General features: G+C 39.4%; 1 pseudogene; it reads left to right on the top strand.

Moving 5' to 3' along the window:
- Window positions 1–17,059, top strand: part of LOC130975407 (zinc finger BED domain-containing protein RICESLEEPER 1-like) — a 33,461-nt pseudogene extending 16,402 nt beyond the window's left edge.
- Window positions 17,060–18,434: the final 1,375 nt, after the last annotated feature.

Below are 18,434 nucleotides of genomic sequence, written 5' to 3'. Positions count from 1 at the left end.
TGTCCTGAGATGACGCCAGCTGCGTCCTCTTTGGTGAAGGTGATAGTGGGGAGTTCGGGTGTTCCTTCTCCTCCTTCGACATGATATACTTCCTTCAGATGTCTTTTGCGAGATGATTTGGAGATTCCTCCTCCCGCAAATCCTCTGTGTACCATGTGGACATGTCTCTCCGGGGTACGAGGTGGTCGTTCAGTTCGTCCGACCTCTTCGTCTCTTCTTCTTTTTCTTGGCTCATCTATTTTGCTAGCTAGGTACCGATCTAGTCTTCCTTCTCTTACTAATTTTTCTATGACATTCTTCAAATCGAAGCACTCGTTGGTGGGATGTCCATAGATTCGATAGTATTCACAGTATTCTGTCTGATTTCCTCCTCCTTTCTTGCTTTTGAGTGGGTGAGGTGGCGGTATCTTTTCTGTGTGGCATACTTCTCGATAGACATCTACAAAAGACACCCGAAGAGGGGTGTAATTGTGGTATTTTTTATTTTTTCTCCATGCTGATCTTCTTTTTTCTTGGACTCCTTATCCTTATCTCGGGAGGAGTAGGAGAAGCCGGGCTTTGAGGTCTCTCCTAATCGAGAGTTTTCTTCCATATTGATGTACTTTTCTGATCGTTCTTGTACTTTATTTAGAGATGTGGGATGTTTTTTCGATATGGAGTGACTGAAAGGTTCCTCTCGCAGGCCATTGATGAGACCCATAATGGCTGCTTCTGTTGGTAAACTTTGTATGTCCAAACATGCCCTATTGAATCTTTCCATGTAGCTACGAAGACTTTCCCGATCTCCTTGCTTGATCCCGAGTAGACTTGGAGCGTGTTTAGTTTTGTCCTTCTGGATGGAGAATCTAACTAGAAACTTTTTGGCTAAGTCGTCAAAGCTTGAGATGGACCTGGGGGGCAGATTATCGAACCATTTAATTGCTGTCTTCGTCAAGGTAGTCGGGAAGACTTTGCACCGAATTGCATCTGAGGTGTCGGTGAGGTACATTTTGCTTCAGAAGTTGCTGAGATGGTGGCTGGAATCTAATGTGCCATCGTATTGAGTCATGTCGGGAGGTTTGAAGTCTTTTGGGATTTTGGCCTTCATGATCTCTTTGGTGAATGGGTCTTGGTCCTTACGGGAGCTATCTTCGTGGCTAGATCGAGTATTTTTAGCTTTGAGATTGGCTTCGAGCTTTAGGAGCTTGTCCTCTAATTTGCGACGTCGTCTAGCTTCCCTTCGTAGGTCTCTCGGCTTCCCGCTGATACTCAACCTCTTTTTCGAGTTGTTTTAGGCGATCCTGAAGTGCCTCCATGGCCCCCGTGTTTGGTTGGTTCTTGTCTTTGTTAGGTTGAGAAGCATCGTCTAGTGTGACCTCCACGTTCTTATGTGGCGTTCTGTTCTCCAAATCAGAGTTGTGGTTGCTGTCAAGGTTGTCTGCCATGATGATGGGATAACTTCCAGGTCCCCGACAATGGAGCCAATGTTCCGAGGGTTACCTGAAACTGTAGGTTGATCTCGGATGAGATCTTCTGTACTGGTCGGAGCTGACGTGTCCGGCTCGTGGGTGGTGGCCGGAGCTATCGTGTCTGACTTGTTGGACTGGTAGTGGTGCTGATCCTTCGTCACCAGAGGATAGGGGTGTAAATTACCGAACTGGACCAAAAATTATCGCAGAACCGAACCGAATTTTACAACAACCGATTGAAAAAACCAAAAAAACCGGTTTTTTTTTTGTTTTTTCGAACTAAACCGATCGATTCGGTTCGATTTTCGGTTGCCTTTGCTAAAACCGAACCGAACCAGACTGAACCAAAGAATGAGGGTTCAGTGGAGTGTGAATTTACTAAGTTGCCCCTTAACCTAGGTATAAAAGGTAAACTCAGAAAAATAACCTAGCTTTCTTCTTCCCCTTTCTTCTTCAGCCGCAAACCCTACCCTATACCCACTTACCCAGTCTGCCAGTCACCCACACTTCTCTCCCCCATTCTTTGAAGGTTCCACGGTTCCACCTCCGACCTCCATACTTGAGAGAAGGAGAGGCTGAGGGAGACAGAAAACTCGCCAGTCGTCGCTCGAAGCCTCGAGGTCATTCATCATCGCCGTTGCAGGGTCGCCGTCGCAGGGTTGCCGAGCAACAAAGCCAAAGCCGAGCACTCGAGCAGCACTCCAACGTCCAACCAGTCCAGCCGCCGAGCAAGACTTCAGTGGCCGAGTCGCGGAACAACCAGTCCCTCTCCTGCAAAAACCCAAAACGAAACAGAGCTATGTCTTCGTCGGAGGTAAGATTTTGTGTTTGGTTATTTGTATTGTTATGTGAGTTTCTGATTGTATGTTTAGTGATTTGGAAGACTTATTTAAAAATATGCAGAGTTAATGAACAGAAAAAATGAAGTTCTGGAGTTGTTAGATCTGAGAAAAACTTTGCAACTTTTATTTTTTAGTTAATGTTGTTGTGTTGTTTTTGTTAACTACTAGTGAGTCTCTTTGATTGCTCTTTCTTGTTCTTGTGATACTGAATTACTGATCATTGCTGAGGCCTTAGAAAAATTTATGTTGCTGTGTTATTTTTGTTAACTCCTTGCTGAACAACACGAACAAGAACAATGCCTTTTCTATACTACTTTATTGTAACTACTTAGAAGTTTCTCAAATCACATCTTACATCGTATCTGTGTACAAATCACTACAAATTAATATTAAAGTACTCTTACTTTCTTTTAATTTAGATCTCTCATGTGCTCTTATTGACCAATCGTGAATTCGTGAGGTTCCTAGCTAGTAGCTATAACTATGCACATATATTAAGATAAATTAAAATGTGTACTTATCTATTTATAAATAACTCAGTAACTAACTTTTTATTAGTAAATATTAATCAATCTTTTTAATATTGTAAAATTATTTTTTTAACTCTTATTTGTGATACTGATCATTGCTGAAGCCTTAGAAAAAATTATGTTGCTGTGTTGTTTTTGTTAACTCCTTGCTGAACAATGCCTTATAAATATGCACATATACTTAACAAGCTTTGCACCTTATAAATATGCACATATACTTATAAATATGCACTCCTTGTTTTTGTTAACTTAACTCCTTGCTGTGTTGTTTTTATTGTATGCTTGGACAGGAATTAGGATAGAAAATTCTTGTTCTGGTAGAAGGTATTGGTTTATTTTATATAGAGGTTGTCTGCACCTTTTTCATAGAAGTCTGGTTGCATCTTTGTTTATTAATGAACATGGTTACATTGAAAAAAAAACACTATGCATATACTCTTATAACAAACATCATTTTGACTTCAGTATTGATATCAACCAAATTTATTTATTTGTTAATATATAACTAATTGTTGATTGGCTGCTTATGAGCTGTTGTGGTTTTGTTGATGGAAACAAAACTGTTGGTTCTGTTCATGAGTTAAAAATGCTCCTTTTTCATTGTTTTGTTTATATGTATGCAGCCAACAAGCAATGAGGTGCCCAATGAACGGACGCCTGAAGTTGGGGGTGAAAATGTCGATTCCGTGGTACGTTCCTCAATGGACAGTGGCGCGCTTACCAAACCCCCGCCCCATCCTCGATCAAAGAAGAGGAAGGTTGATTCAACTAATGTGGGTGCAACTTCAGGAGCAACTCCTACAAATCCAGCTCCAAGCAATGTGGACACTGATGAAGAGGATGGCAAGGATGAAGCCAATGAAGGTAACAGAAAACCTTCTAGACCTAGATCCTGGACTTGGGAACACTTTACAAGGGATCCTAAGTCCAAGCCATCACATTCTAGGGCTAAATGTAATTGGTGTGGTGCATCATATGCATGTGACTCTCATAGAAATGGTGCAACTAATATGCGTTATCATTTGTTGAATCAATGTAAAAAATTTCCTAGAGACTCGGGTGACCCTAGTCAAACAATCCTTACCTTCCAATAAATAAAAGAGGGTGAAGGGGTATTTACTGCAGTTACTTTTGATGCTGAAATGTGTAGAAAAGCCCTTGCTAGGATGATAATTGTTGATGAGCTACTGTTCAAGTTTGTTGAGGGAGAGGGATTCAGATTCTATATGAGTATTGTGCAACCTAGATTTCCACTTCTAGGAAGGATTACTGTTGCTAAGGATTGTTGGAATCTTTATATTAGTGAGAAGAATAGGTTGAAAACTGTGTTCAAACAACCGAATCAATCTGTTTGTTTAACTACTGATTATTGGACTTCTGTGCAAAATCTGAATTATATGTGTCTCACTGCTCATTACATTGATCATTGATGAGCGGATATTTTATACGCTTTTTGGGGGTAATTTCATGTAGATTTTAGTATGTTTTAATTAGTTTTTAGTAGAATATTATTAGTTTTTAGGCAAAAATCATATTTCTAGACTTTACTATGAGTTTGTGTGTTTTTCTGTAATTTCAGGTATTTTCTGGCTGAAATTGAGGGAGCTGAGCAAAAATATGCGTTAGGCTGAAAAAGGACTGCTGATGCTGTTGGATCCTGACCTCCCTACACTCGAAATGGATTTTTTGGAGCTACAGGAGTACAATTGACGCTCTCTCAATGGGGTTGAAAAGTAGACATCCAGGGCTTTCCAGCAATATATAATAGTCCATACTTTGCGTGAAGATAGACGACGTAAACTGACGTTCAACGCCAGTTCCATGTTGCAGTCTGGCGTCCAGCGCTAGAAACAGGTTACAAGTTGGAGTTCAACGTCCAAAACACGTTACAACCTGGCGTTCAACTCCAGAAACAGCCCAAGCACGTGAGAGACTTAAGTCTCAGCCCCAGCACATACCAAGTGGGCCCCAGAAGTGGATTTCTGCACCAATTATCTTAGTTTACTCATATTCTGTAAACCTAGGTTACTAGTTTACTATTTAAACAACTTTTAGAGACTTATTTTGTACCTCATGACATTTTAGATCTGAAATTTGTACCTTTTGGCAGCATGAGTCTCTAAACTCCATTGTTGGGGGTGAGGAGCTCTGCAGCGTCTCGATGAATTAATACAATTACCTTTGTTTTCCATTTAAACACGCTTGTTTCTATCTAAGATGTTCATTCGCACTTAAACATGAAGAAGGTGATGATCCGTGACACTCATCACCTTCCTCAGATCCATGAACGTGTGCCTGACAACCACCTCCGTTCTACATCAGACTGAATGAGCTTCTCTTAGATTCCTTAATCAGAATCTTCGTGGTATAAGCTAGAATTGATGGCGGCCACTCTTGAGGATCCGGAAGGTCTAAACCTTGTCTGTGGTATTCCGAGTAGGATTCAAGGATTGAATGGCTGTGACGAGCTTCAAACTCGCGATTGCTGGGCGTGATGACAAACGCAAAAGAATCAATGGATCCTATTCCAACATGATCGAGAACCAACAGCTGATTAGCCGTGCTATGACAGAGCATCTGGACCATTTTCACTGAGAGGATGGGAGGTAGCCACTGACAATGGTGACACCCTACATACAGCTTGCCATGTAAGGAGCCTTGCGTGTGGAAAAGGATTTCAAGGAATAGTTGAAGTTCAGAGGACAAAGCATCTCCAAAACCCCAACATGTTCTTCATTAATAAAGTAACAATTACTTATTCCAAACACTTTTACTTCTTACAATTAAATCCAAATAACCTTATTGGCATCCTGACTAAGATTAATAAAATAAACATAGCTTGCTTCAAACCAATAATCTCTATGGGATCGACCCTTACTCACGTAAGGTATTACTTGGACGACCCAGTGCACTTGCTGGTTAGTTGTGCGGATTGCAAAAGTGTGATTGCAATTTCGTGCACCAAGTTTTTGGCGCCGTTGCCGGGGATTGTTCGAGTTTGAACAACTAAAGGTTTATTTTATTTCTTAGATTAGGAAGATTTTGGCAATTGGGTCAGAGTCTTTTATTTTCTTTTCAAAAAAAAATTATTATTTTTCTTTATTAATTTTTAATTTTTCTTTGAGTTTAGTGTCTTGTTCTAAGTTTGGTGTCAATTGCATATCTTGTATTTTCCTTTAAATTTTCGAATTAGTGTTCTTTGTTGTTCCTTGATCTTCAAATTGTTCTTGTCAATTTTCTTGTTTGATCTTTGGTTTGTCTTGTTATGTGTCTTTTCTTGTTTTTCTTGTGCTTTTTCAAAATATTAGTTTTCAAAAAAAAAATTTATTCTTATCTATAAAGATAATACATCTTTAAAACACGTTACATTTTTAGCTCAGTTGGCTAGAGCGTTGGCGTATGTTCTTGGCAATTGGGTATCTTCTTTTTAAAATCTTTTTCAAAAATAAATTTTCTTGATTTAATCTTGTGCCAAACTTTAAGTTTGGTGTTTTCTTGTTAATCTTTTCATAATTTTCGAAAATTTTATTAAAGTCTTCTAAAAATTTTAAGTTTGGTGTTCTTTCTTTTGTTCTTGGTGTTCTTGTGAATCTTCAAGGTGTTCTTGAGTCTTTCTTGTGTTTTGATCTTAAAGTTTTTAAGTTTGGTGTTCCTTGGTGTTTTCCCTCCAAAATTTTCGAAAATAAGGAGCATTAGATCTAAAAATTTTAAGTCTTGTGTCTTTTATGTGTTTTTCTCTTTCATCATAAAATTCAAAATTCAAAAAAAATATCTTTTCTAACTAATTTTAAACTATATTTTCGAAATTTTTTTATAAAAATTCAGATTTCAATTTCAAAATTTTTCAATTCTTATCTTTTTAAGATTTAAAAAAAAATTATATATATTTTTATCTTTTTTCGAAAATATCCTAACCACTTTTTCTCTCATCACTTTTTCGAAAATCTTCATAAAATATTTTCAAATTCTTAGTAACTTTTTTTTTTAATTTTCTTATTTTATCTTATTTTTATTTTGGTTTTTATTTTATTTTATTTCAAAATTTTTTTTATTTATTTATAAACTAAAAATTTAAATCCACATTACCCCCTTTACTCCAACATGGACATAAGTGGAAATGAACAGTCCAGAAGGACTCTGGGGTCATATGCTAACCCCACTACTGCTTCATATGGGAGTAGTATATGTCCCTCCATTGGAGTTAGTAGCTTTGAGTTGAATCCTCAGCTCATTATCATGGTGCAACAAAGCTACCAGTATTCCGGTCTTCCACATGAAGAACCTACAGAATTTCTGGCACAATTTTTACAAATTGCTGACACAGTACATGATAAGGAAGTAGATCAGGATGTCTACAGATTATTACTGTTTCCATTTGCTGTAAAAGATCAAGCTAAGAGGTGGTTAAATAACCAACCTAGGAACAGCATAAAAACATGGAAATAGCTGTCAGAAAAATTCCTGAATCACTATTTTCCTCCAAAACGGATGACACAGCTAAGGCTAAGCATCCAAGGCTTCAAACAAGGAGATAATGAATCCCTTTATGATGCCTGGGAGAGATACAGAGAGATGCTAAGAAAATGCCCTCTGAAATGTTTTCAGAGTGGGTGCAATTAGACATCTTCTACTATGGGCTTGCAGAAAAAGCTCAGATTTCTCTAGATCACTCAGCTGGTGGATCTATACATATGAGAAAAACAATTGAAGAAGCCCAAGAACTCATTGATACAGTTGCCAGAAATCAGCATATGTACCTAAGCAGTGAATCTTCCATGAAAGAAGAAGCTAAAACAGTAACTACTGAACTCAGTCCTGTAGATCAGGCTAATGAATTCAATCAGCAGTTGGACTTTCTAACTCAGCAGCTAGCCGAATTCAAGGAAATACTACAGGAAACAAGAATGGCTAACAGGAATATGGAAGTACAGTTAAAGCAAACAGAAAAGCAATTGTCAAGACAAATAACAGAAGAATGCCAAGCAGTTCAATTAAGAAGTGGGAAAACATTAAATACCTCACTTCAAAGCAGCAGGAAGCCAAGAAATGAACAAATGGCTACTCAAAATCCCTCTGAGGACAATCAGAACCCAGAGAGGAATAATACTGGCGCTGAACGCCCAGACCATGCTCATTCCTGGCGTTCAATGCCAGAAACAAGCATGAATCCGGCGTTGAACGCCCAAAGGGAGCACAGTTCTGGCGTTCAGATGCCAGTAACAGATAAGGAGTTGGCGTCTAATGCCACTCTAGCTTCCACCCCTGGCATTCAAACGCCAGTGGGAGATCAGTCACATACAAGTGCTGATAACAACCCTTCTAAAAAGACTTCCCAACCCACTTCTGTAGGTAATAAACCTGCAGCAACTAAAGTTGAGGAATATAAAGCCAAAATGCCTTATCCTCAAAAACTCTGCCAACCAGAACAGGATAAGCAATTTGCCTGCTTTGCAGACTATCTCAGGACTCTTGAAATAAAGATTCCGTTTGCAGAAGCACTTAAGCAAATACCCTCTTATGCTAAGTTCATGAAAGATATCTTAAGTCATAAGAAGGATTGGAGAGAAACTGAAAAAGTTTACCTCACTGAAGAATGCAGTGCAGTCATTCTGAAAAGCTTACCAGAGAAGCTTAAAGACCCCGGGAGCTTTATGATACCATGCACATTAGAGGGTAATTGTACCAAGCAAGCTCTATGTGATCTTGGGGCAAGTATCAACCTAATACCTGCATCTATTATCACAAAGCTTGGTTTGACTGAAGAAGTCAAACCAATCCGGATATGTCTTCAACTTGCTGATGGCTCCATTAAATACCCATCAGGCGTGATTGAAGACATGATTGTCAAGGTTGGGCCATTTGCCTTTCCTACTGACTTTGTGGTGCTAGAAATGGAGGAGCACAAGAGTGCAACTCTCATTCTAGGAAGACCTTTCCTAGCAACTGGCCGAACCCTTATTGACGTCCAAAAAGGGGAAGTAACCTTGAGAGTCAATGAGGAGGAGTTCAAGTTGAATGTTGTCAAAGCCATGCAACATCCAGACACCCCAAATGACTGCATGAGTGTTGATATCATTGACTCTCTGGTAAGAGAGGTCAATATGGCTGAGAGTCTCGAATCAGAGTTAGAGGACATCTTTAAAGATGTTCAACCTGATTTGGAGGAATCAGAGAGAATAATAGAACCTCTGAAAATCCCTCAGGAAGAGGAGAAACCTCCCAAACCAGAGCTCAAACCATTACCACCATCCCTGAAATATGCATTTTTGGGAGAAGGTGATACCTTTCCTGTAATCATAAGCTCTGCCCTAGAGCCACAGGAAGAGGAAGCACTAATTCAAGTGCTAAGGACACACAAGACAACTCTTGGGTGGTCATCAGTGATCTTAAGGGCATTAGCCCAGCCAGATGCATGCACAAGATCCTATTGGAGGGTGACGCCAAGCCAGTGGTTCAACCACAAAGGCGGCTGATTCCAGCCATGAAGGAAGTGGTGCAGAAGGAGGTCACTAAATTACTAGAGGCTGGGATTATTTATCCTATTTCTGATAGCCCCTGGGTAAGCCCTGTCCAAGTCGTCCCTAAGAAGGGAGGCATGACAGTGGTTCATAATGAAAAAAATGAACTGGTTCCTACAAGAACAGTTACAGGATGGCGTATGTGTATTGATTATAGAAGGCTCAATACAGCTACCAGAAAGGATCATTTTCCTTTACCATTCATAGACCAAATGCTAGAAAGACGAGCAGGTCATGAATACTACTGCTTCTTGGATGGATATTCAGGTTATAATCAAATTGTAGTAGATCCCCAGGATCAAGAGAAAACGGCATTCACATGCCCATCTGGAGTGTTTGCATACAGAAGGATGCCATTTGGCCTGTGCAATGCACCGACAACCTTTCAAAGGTGCATGCTCTCAATTTTCTCTGATATGGTGAAAAAATTTCTGGAAGTCTTCATGGATGACTTTTCAGTATTTGGAGACTCATTCACCTCCTGTCTTAACCATCTAGCACTTGTTCTAAAAAGATGCCAAGAGACTAACCTGGTTTTAAATTGGGAGAAGTGTCACTTTATGGTGACTGAAGGAATTGTCCTTGGGCACAAAATTTCGAACAAAGGAATAGAGGTGGATCAAGCTAAGGTAGAGATAATTGAAAAATTACCACCACCTGCCAATGTTAAGGCAATCAGAAGCTTTCTAGGGCATGCAAGATTCTATAGGAGGTTTATAAAGGATTTTTCAAAAATCGCCAAACCTCTGAGCAACCTGCTAGCTGCTAACACGCCATTTATCTTTGATAAAGAGTGTCTGCAGGCATTTGAGACTCTAAAAGCTAAATTGGTCACAGCACCAATAATCTCTGCACCAAACTGGACATTGCCATTTGAACTAATGTGTGATGCCAGTGACCATGCCATTGGTGCAGTATTGGGACGAAGGCATGACAAGCTCCTGCACGTTATTTACTATGCCAGTCGTGTTCTAAATAATGCACAGAAGAACTACACAACCACAGAAAAAGAGCTGCTTGCAGTGGTTTACGCCATTGACAAGTTTAGATCCTATTTAGTAGGATCAAAAGTGATTGTGTACACTGATCATACTGCTCTTAAATATCTACTCACAAAGCAGGATTCAAAACCCAGACTTATCAGATGGGTGCTGCTTCTACAAGAGTTCGATATAGAAATAAGAGACAGAAAAGGGACAGAAAACCAAGTAGCAGATCACCTGTCCCGAATAGAACTAGTAGAAGGGGCGTTCCTCCTTCTTACTGAGATCTCTGAAACCTTTCCGGATGAGCAACTCTTTGCCATCCAGGAAGTGCCATGGTTTGCAGATATTGCAAACTACAAGGCAGTGAGGTTCATACCCAAAGAGTACAGTAGGCAGCAATAAAAGAAATTGATCACAGATGCAAAGTACTATCTTTGGGATGAACCATATCTCTTTAAGAGATGTGCAGACGGAGTAATCTGTAGATGTTTGCCTAAAGAAGAAGCGCAGAAGATCATATGGCACTGCCATGGATCACAGTATGAAGGACATTTTGGAAGTGAGCGAACAGCCACAAGAATCCTCCAATGTGGCTTCTACTGGCCTACTCTCTATAAAGATTCCCGAGTGTTTGTACTTAATTGTGACAGTTGCCAAAGATCTGGTAATCTGCCTCACAGTTATGCCATGCCTCAACAAGGGATCTTGGAGATTGAGTTGTTTGATGTATGGGGTATTGACTTCATGGGACCTTTCCCACCATCATACTCAAACACTTATATTCTGGTGGCAGTGGATTATGTATCCAAATGGGTGGAAGCTATTGCAACACCCACTAATGACACTAAAATAGTGTTAAAATTCCTCCAGAAACACATCTTCAGCAGATTTGGTACCCCTAGAGTATTAATCAGTGATGGGGGCACTCATTTCTGCAATAAACAGCTCTATTCTGCTTTGGTTCGTTACGGAGTTAGCCACAGGGTGGCTACTCCATATCACCCACAGACTAATGGGCAAGATGAAGTCTCAAATAGAGAACTCAAAAGAATTCTGGAACGGACTGTAATTAACCGTAGAAGGGATTGGGCAAGAATCTTGGATGATGCTCTGTGGGCATACAGAACAGCATTCAAGACCCCTATAGGGACCTCTCCATACCAGCTTGTGTATGGAAAGGCATGTCACTTGCTAGTGGAACTGGAACACAAGGCCTACTGGGCAACTAGATTTCTGAACCTTGATGCCAAGTTAGCTGGAGAAAAACGATTGCTCCAGTTAAATGAGCTCGAGGAATTTAGACTCAATGCTTTCGAGAATGCAAAAATTTACAAAGAGAAAACAAAAAGATGGCATGATAAGAAGCTGTCATCCAGAGTCTTTGAGCCGGGGCAGAAAGTTCTGCTATTTAATTCTAGGCTCAAATTATTCCCAGGGAAATTAAAATCCCGGTGGAGAGGTCCATATGTGATTACAAGTGTATCACCATATGGATACGTAGAGCTTCAGGATAATGACTCTAACAAAAAGTTCATCGTTAATAGACAAAGAGTTAAACATTATCTTGAAGGTAATTTTGAGCAAGAATGGTCAAAACTGAGACTTGATTAGAGCTTAGTAATAGTCCAGCTAAGGACAATAAAGAAGCGCTTGCTGGGAACCCAGCCATTTACAAAATTTAATTTTATTTGTTTTTGTTAATTAATTGATTTTTACAGGTATAGGTCAAAGTATCTTCAAAAGGTAAAATAGCAATTGATTGAATTCACAGAGTTACAGGGGAATTTGGAAGCTCACTGGCATGAAAAATCCAGTAAGAAATGTTTTGGGCATTGAACGCCCAAAAGAAGCATCCACTGGGCGTTCAACGCCAGTAAGGATAGCCATCTGGGCGTTGAACGCCAGAAAGGAGCATCTTCTGGACGTTAAACGCCAGAAAGAAGCACCTTCTGGGTGTTTAACGCCAGATTGACAGCGTCCTGGGCATTCAGAAAAACGCTAAGTGACAAAGGACTTCCTGGCGTTCAACGCCAGAAAGAAGCAACAGCTGGGCGTTGAACGCCCAGGAGAGGCAGCAATTGGGAGTTAAACGCCCAAAACATGCAGCGTTTGGGCGTTTAACGCCAGAATGGTGGGGAGGAGGTAAAATTCGTTTTTCTCCATAAATTTTCTAATTTTTATGTTTCAATTCATGATTTATTGCATAAACATGTTTCAAAATATCATCCTTCAATTCCAAAAATTTTAATCCTAATTTCTAAAAACCCTAATTTCTAAAATCCCTTTTTCAAAAATATCAAATGTATCTTAATTCATAAACACAAATCTTTTTCCAATCCAAATCTTTTTCAAATCTTTTTCAACTCATCATATCTTTTGGATTTCGAAATTGCGTCTCCCTCTATTCCTCTCCTATCCTTTCTTTTGCGTGAGGACAAGCAAACCTCTAAGTTTGGTGTGATTTGCCATGATCACTGAGCTAAAACTCATCAAGATCATGGCACCTAAGGGAACAGGAAGAGTAAGGATGTGACTTGAAGGATCAAGCATCCCACAGACTAGAGGAACCCCCACTTCCCAAAATAAAGGTTGTTGAGTCCCAATCTTTGCCTTAACTCTGTGATAACTGTTCTTATTAGAAATTTACCTTAGAAGTTATATATTAGTAGTAGTAATTAGTATCTCTACTTTGATTTTAATTCTAATTAAGTTATAATTTATTTTTCTCATCATCATCAAACATGAATAAAATAGTAGATTTTTAGAATAAAAGAGGCAATATTTTTTTTCGAGTTCTTAATAAGAAAAATTCTAATTATTTATATGTGGTGGCAATACTTTTTGTCTTCTGAATGAATGCTTGAACAGTGCATATTTTTGATCTTGTTGTTTATGAATGTTAAAATTGTTGGCTCTTGAAAGAATGATGAAAAAGAGAAATGTTATTGATGATCTGAAAAATCAAAAGAAATTGATTCTTGAAGCAAGAAAAAGCAGTGAAAAAAAAATTTTGCAAAAAAAAAAAAAAAGAGAGAGAGAGAAAGAAAAAGCAAGCAAAAAAAGCCAATAGCCCTTAAAACTAAAAGGCAAGGGTAAAAAGGATCCAAGGCTTTGAGCATTAATGGATAGGAGGGCCCAAGGAAATAAATCCAGGCCTAAGCGGCTAAATCAAGCTGTCCCTAACCATGTGCTTGTGGCATACAGGTCCAAGTGAAAAGCTTGAGACTGAGTGGTTAAAGTCGTGATCCAAAGCAAAAAGAGTGTGCTTAAGAGCTCTGGACACCTCCAATTGGGGACTTTAGCAAAGCTATGTCACAATCTGAAAAGGTTCACCCATTTATGTGTCTGTGGCATTTATGTATCCGGTGGTAATACTGGAAAACAAAGTGCTTAGGGCCACGGCCAAGACTCATAAAGTAACTGTGTTCAAGAATCAACATACTACACTAGGAGAATCAATAATACTATCTGAATTCTGAGTTCCTATGGATGCCAATCATTTTAAATTTCAAAGGATAAAGTGAGATGCCAAAACTGTTCAGAAACAAAAAGCTACTAGCCCCGCTCATCCAAATTAGAATATGAGCTTCACTTAAAACTCGGAGATTTTATTGCTCCTTAAATTCTTTTTATCCTATTTTGTTCATCTAGTTGCTTGGGACAAGCAACAGTTTAAGTTTGGTGTTGTGATGAGCGGATATTTTATACGCTTTTTGGGGGGTAATTTCATGTAGATTTTAGTATGTTTTAATTAGTTTTAGTAGAATATTATTAGTTTTTAGGAAAAAATAATATTTCTGGACTTTACTATGAGTTTGTGTGTTTTTCTGTGATTTCAGGTATTTTCTGGCTGAAATTGAGGGAGCTGAGCAAAAATCTGAGTTAGGCTGAAAAAGGACTGCTGATGCTGTTGGATCCTGACCTCCCTACACTCGAAATGGATTTTTTGGAGCTACAGGAGTCCAATTGACGCGCTCTCAATTGGGTTGAAAAGTAGATATTCAGGGCTTTCCAGCAATATATAATAGTTTATACTTTGCGCGAAGATAGATGACGTAAACTGGCGTTCAACGCCAGTTCCATGTTGCAGTCTGGCGTCCAGCGCCAGAAACAGGTTACAAGTTGGAGTTCAACGCCCAAAACACGTTACAACCTGGCGTTCAACTCCAGAAACAGCCCAAGCACGTGAGAGACTTAAGTCTCAGCCCCAGCACATACCAAGTGGGCCCCATAAGTGGATTTCTGCACCAATTATCTTAGTTTACTCATATTCTGTAAACCTAGGTTACTAGTTTACTATTTAAACAACTTTTAGAGACTTATTTTGTACCTCATGACATTTTAGATCTGAAATTTGTACCTTTTGGCAGCATGAGTCTCTAAACTCCATTGTTGGGGGTGAGGAGCTCTGCAGCGTCTCGATGAATTAATACAATTACCTTTGTTTTCCATTTAAACACGCTTGTTCCTATCTAAGATGTTCATTCGCGCTTAAACATGAAGAAGGTGATGATCCGTGACACTCATCACCTTCCTCAGATCCATGAACGTGTGCCTGACAACCACCTGCGTTCTACATCAGACTGAATGAGCTTCTCTTAGATTCCTTAATCAGAATCTTCGTGGTATAAGCTAGAATTGATGGCGGCCACTCTTGAGGATCCGGAAGGTCTAAACCTTGTCTGTGGTATTCCGAGTAGGATTCAAGGATTGAATGGCTATGACGAGCTTCAAACTCACGATTGCTGGGCGTGATGACAAACGCAAAAGGATCAATGGATCCTATTCCAACATGATCGAGAACCAACAGCTGATTAGTCGTGCTGTGACAGAGCATCTAGACCATTTTCACTGAGAGGATGGGAGGTAGCCACTGACAATGGTGACACCCTACATACAGCTTGCCATATAAGGAGCCTTGTGTGTGGAAAAGGATTTCAAGGAAGAGTTGAAGTTCAGAGGACAAAGCATCTCCAAAACCCCAACATGTTCTTCATTAATAAAGTAACAATTACTTATTCCAAACACTTTTACTTCTTACAATTAAATCCAAATAACCTTATTGGCATCCTGACTAAGATTAATAAAATAAACATAGCTTGCTTCAAACCAATAATCTCTGTGGGATCGACCCTTACTCACGTAAGGTATTACTTGGACGACCCAGTGCACTTGCTGGTTAGTTGTGCGGATTGCAAAAGTGTGATTGCAATTTCATGCACCAATCATGATTGGAAATTGCAAAAGAGGATTATCAATTTTTGTCTTATTAAAAACCACAAGGGAGAAATAATCGGTAGAAAAATTGAGAGATGTCTTTTGGGGTGGGGGATATCTAGAGTGTTCACAATTACTGTTGATAATGCTAGTTCTAATGATACTGCAATATCTTATCTAAGAACTAGAATGGAAGATTGGAATTTACATCCTTTGAAAGGAGAACATTTGCATGTTAGGTGTTGTGCACATATTCTTAATCTTGTTGTTAATGATGGATTGAAAGAGATGCATGAATCTATTAGTAAGATAAGAAATGATATTAGATATGTGCATGCTTCCCCTAGTCGCATGAATAGATTAAAAATTTTCATAAAGGAAGCTAGGATACAAGACAAGTGTACTGTTCAACTCGATGTTCCCACTAGATGGAACTCTACATACACTATGCTTGAAAGTAGTTTGAAGTTTCAAAAGGTGTTCAAGCAGCTAGGGGAGAGAGATACAGAATATGCTCTAATGCAAGGTGGTATTCCGCGGAATATTGATTGGGACAATGCAAAACACTTTATGGAATTCTTGAAAATTTTTCATGATGTTACAAAGAGTGTGTCTGGTAGTTTGCTTGTGACTTCTTCTCAATATTTTCATGAGTTTTGTAAGATTTTGCGAGTGTTCAAGGCTTCTTGTGGTAGTCGAGATCTATTACTTGGGAGTATGGCTGAGAGGATGAAGCTTAAGTATGACAAGTACTGGGGTAACATAAAAAATATCAATATGATGATTTTTGTTGCTGTGGTTCTTGATCCTAGATACAAGTTGAAGTTTGTGAACTTTAGCTTTGAAAAGCTATATGATAAGGATGATGCTGATTTTTTGGGTGCAAAAGTGAAAGAGACCTTCTCCAAGATGTTTGATTGCTATGTGAGTGCAAATAATGGGGGTAGATCTTTTACTTCAGCAATAATGGATGATGCATCAGATGTGGGAGTACTTGATGGCGACATGGCTGGTGATTTTTTCAAGGAGGTACATTTTCATGAGATCATCAACAAGAATGAGGTGGATTTGTATTTGATGGATGGTTTAGAGAAGCATCGTGATCAAAATACTTTTGACATATTGAATTGGTGAAAGGTAAATTCTAGCAAGTATCCTATCTTATCCCAAATAGCTAGAGATGTCTTAGCAATGCCGGTTTCGACTGTTGCTTCAGAATCAGCTTTTAGCACTGGTGGAAGAGTGCTTAACAACTATAGAAGTTCTTTAACTCCAAAGCCAGTTGAGGCATTGATATGCACACAAAATTGGCTTCGTGCTTCTTCAATGACAACTGATTTTGAGGTGCTTATTGAAGGGTTTGAGAAACTTGAATTAGGTATGCAAAAAAGAAATTTGTAGTTCCTTTTATGGTTTATGTTTATAATTTATAATCTATATTGATTTTTTTGTTTTATTTTTGTAGAAATTGCACCAACCAGAGAAGATGAGGATGAGTCTGGTGTGGATTCTGATTAAACATGGTGGCTGTTTGGCTTTTATTTGTTTTAAAGTGAATGTTTCGGTTTAAACTATGTTTATTTTTGTTGTTTTACTAGACATTTTTAATTGTCTTTGTTTTATGTTTAATTAAGTTGACTTTGTATTGGATTCGGATGTGATAAACTCTTGTTATTCTAGTTTATTGAAAGTTTTAAATTTCATTTTATGGCATTTTAAATTGAGATAAGTAGGTGTAAAAAAAACTGAAAAAATTGACCGAACCAAACCGCTGTTGGTTCGGTTCGGTTGCTCAAACAGCAGCCAACCAAACGGTTAGCCTCTTTGAAGAACCGATCAGGTCGGTTCGATTGGTTTTCGGTCCAAAACCGAACCGAACCGAGCCGATTACACCCCTACCGGAGGGTGGTGGTACCTGCAAGGGACTCCGATGCTTAAGTTAACAAGGGTATTAAGTAGGTTTTTAGTAGGATCAGAGTGTGAGTTATACCTGGGTGCTCCAGTGTATTTATAATGATGAGGAGTGACTTTTCTGGAGATAAGATAGTTATCTTATCTTATCTTTGAGTGAAGTCATCTTATCTTTAAGGGAATCGCCCTTATCTCTATAGGCATGGACTGCCTTGGGATTTGGGTCGTGTTCCTCTGTTTGGGCCCTTTTTGGGCTTTTCCTGGTGATTTGGCCGAGCTCTTTGAGAAGAGGTCGAATAGTCCTGACCTGAAGGGGCCGGTCGACCTGTCATCAAGCAACCCGGGTCGGTCAGCTCGACCCAGGGTATGAACAGTTTCCATTCCTCGTAATCCTCTAGAGCACCTTGGGGGCTTTTAGAGAACCGACAAAGCTCCTCAAACTTGTTAGTATATGTTCCGAGGGTTACCTGAAACTGTAGGTCGATCTCGGACGAGATCTTTTGTACTAGTCGGAACCGACGTGTCCGGCTGGTGTATGGCGGCCGGAGATGGTGTATCCGACTTGTTGGACTGGTGCTGCTAATCCTTTGTCACCGAAGGGTGGGGGTACCTACAAGGGACTCCGATACTTAAGTTAGCAAGGGTATTAAGCAGGTTTTATGTATAATCAGAGTATGAGTTATACTTGGGTGCTCTAGTGTATTTTTAATGGTGTGGAGTGACCTTCCTAGATAAGATAAGTTAGTTATCTTATCTTATCTTATCTTTGAGTGAGGTCATCTTATCTCCAAGGGAACCGCCCTTATCTCTATAGGCTTAGGCTGCCTTTGGATTTGGGTTGTGTTCCTCTATTTGGGCCCTTCGTTGGGCTTTCCTGTCGACTTGGCCGAGCTCTTTGAGAAGAGGTTGGTTTGCCTGACCTAAAGAGGTCGGTCGCTTTGTCGCCAATCATCCCGGGTCAGACAGCTCGACCCAGGGAATG

Source organism: Arachis stenosperma, chromosome 4, assembly GCF_014773155.1.
Source record: "Arachis stenosperma cultivar V10309 chromosome 4, arast.V10309.gnm1.PFL2, whole genome shotgun sequence".
NCBI classification, from domain to species: Eukaryota; Viridiplantae; Streptophyta; class Magnoliopsida; order Fabales; family Fabaceae; genus Arachis; species Arachis stenosperma.
The sequence above is the reverse complement of the archived record's forward strand: the minus strand, read 5'-3'. Positions and strand labels throughout refer to the sequence as shown.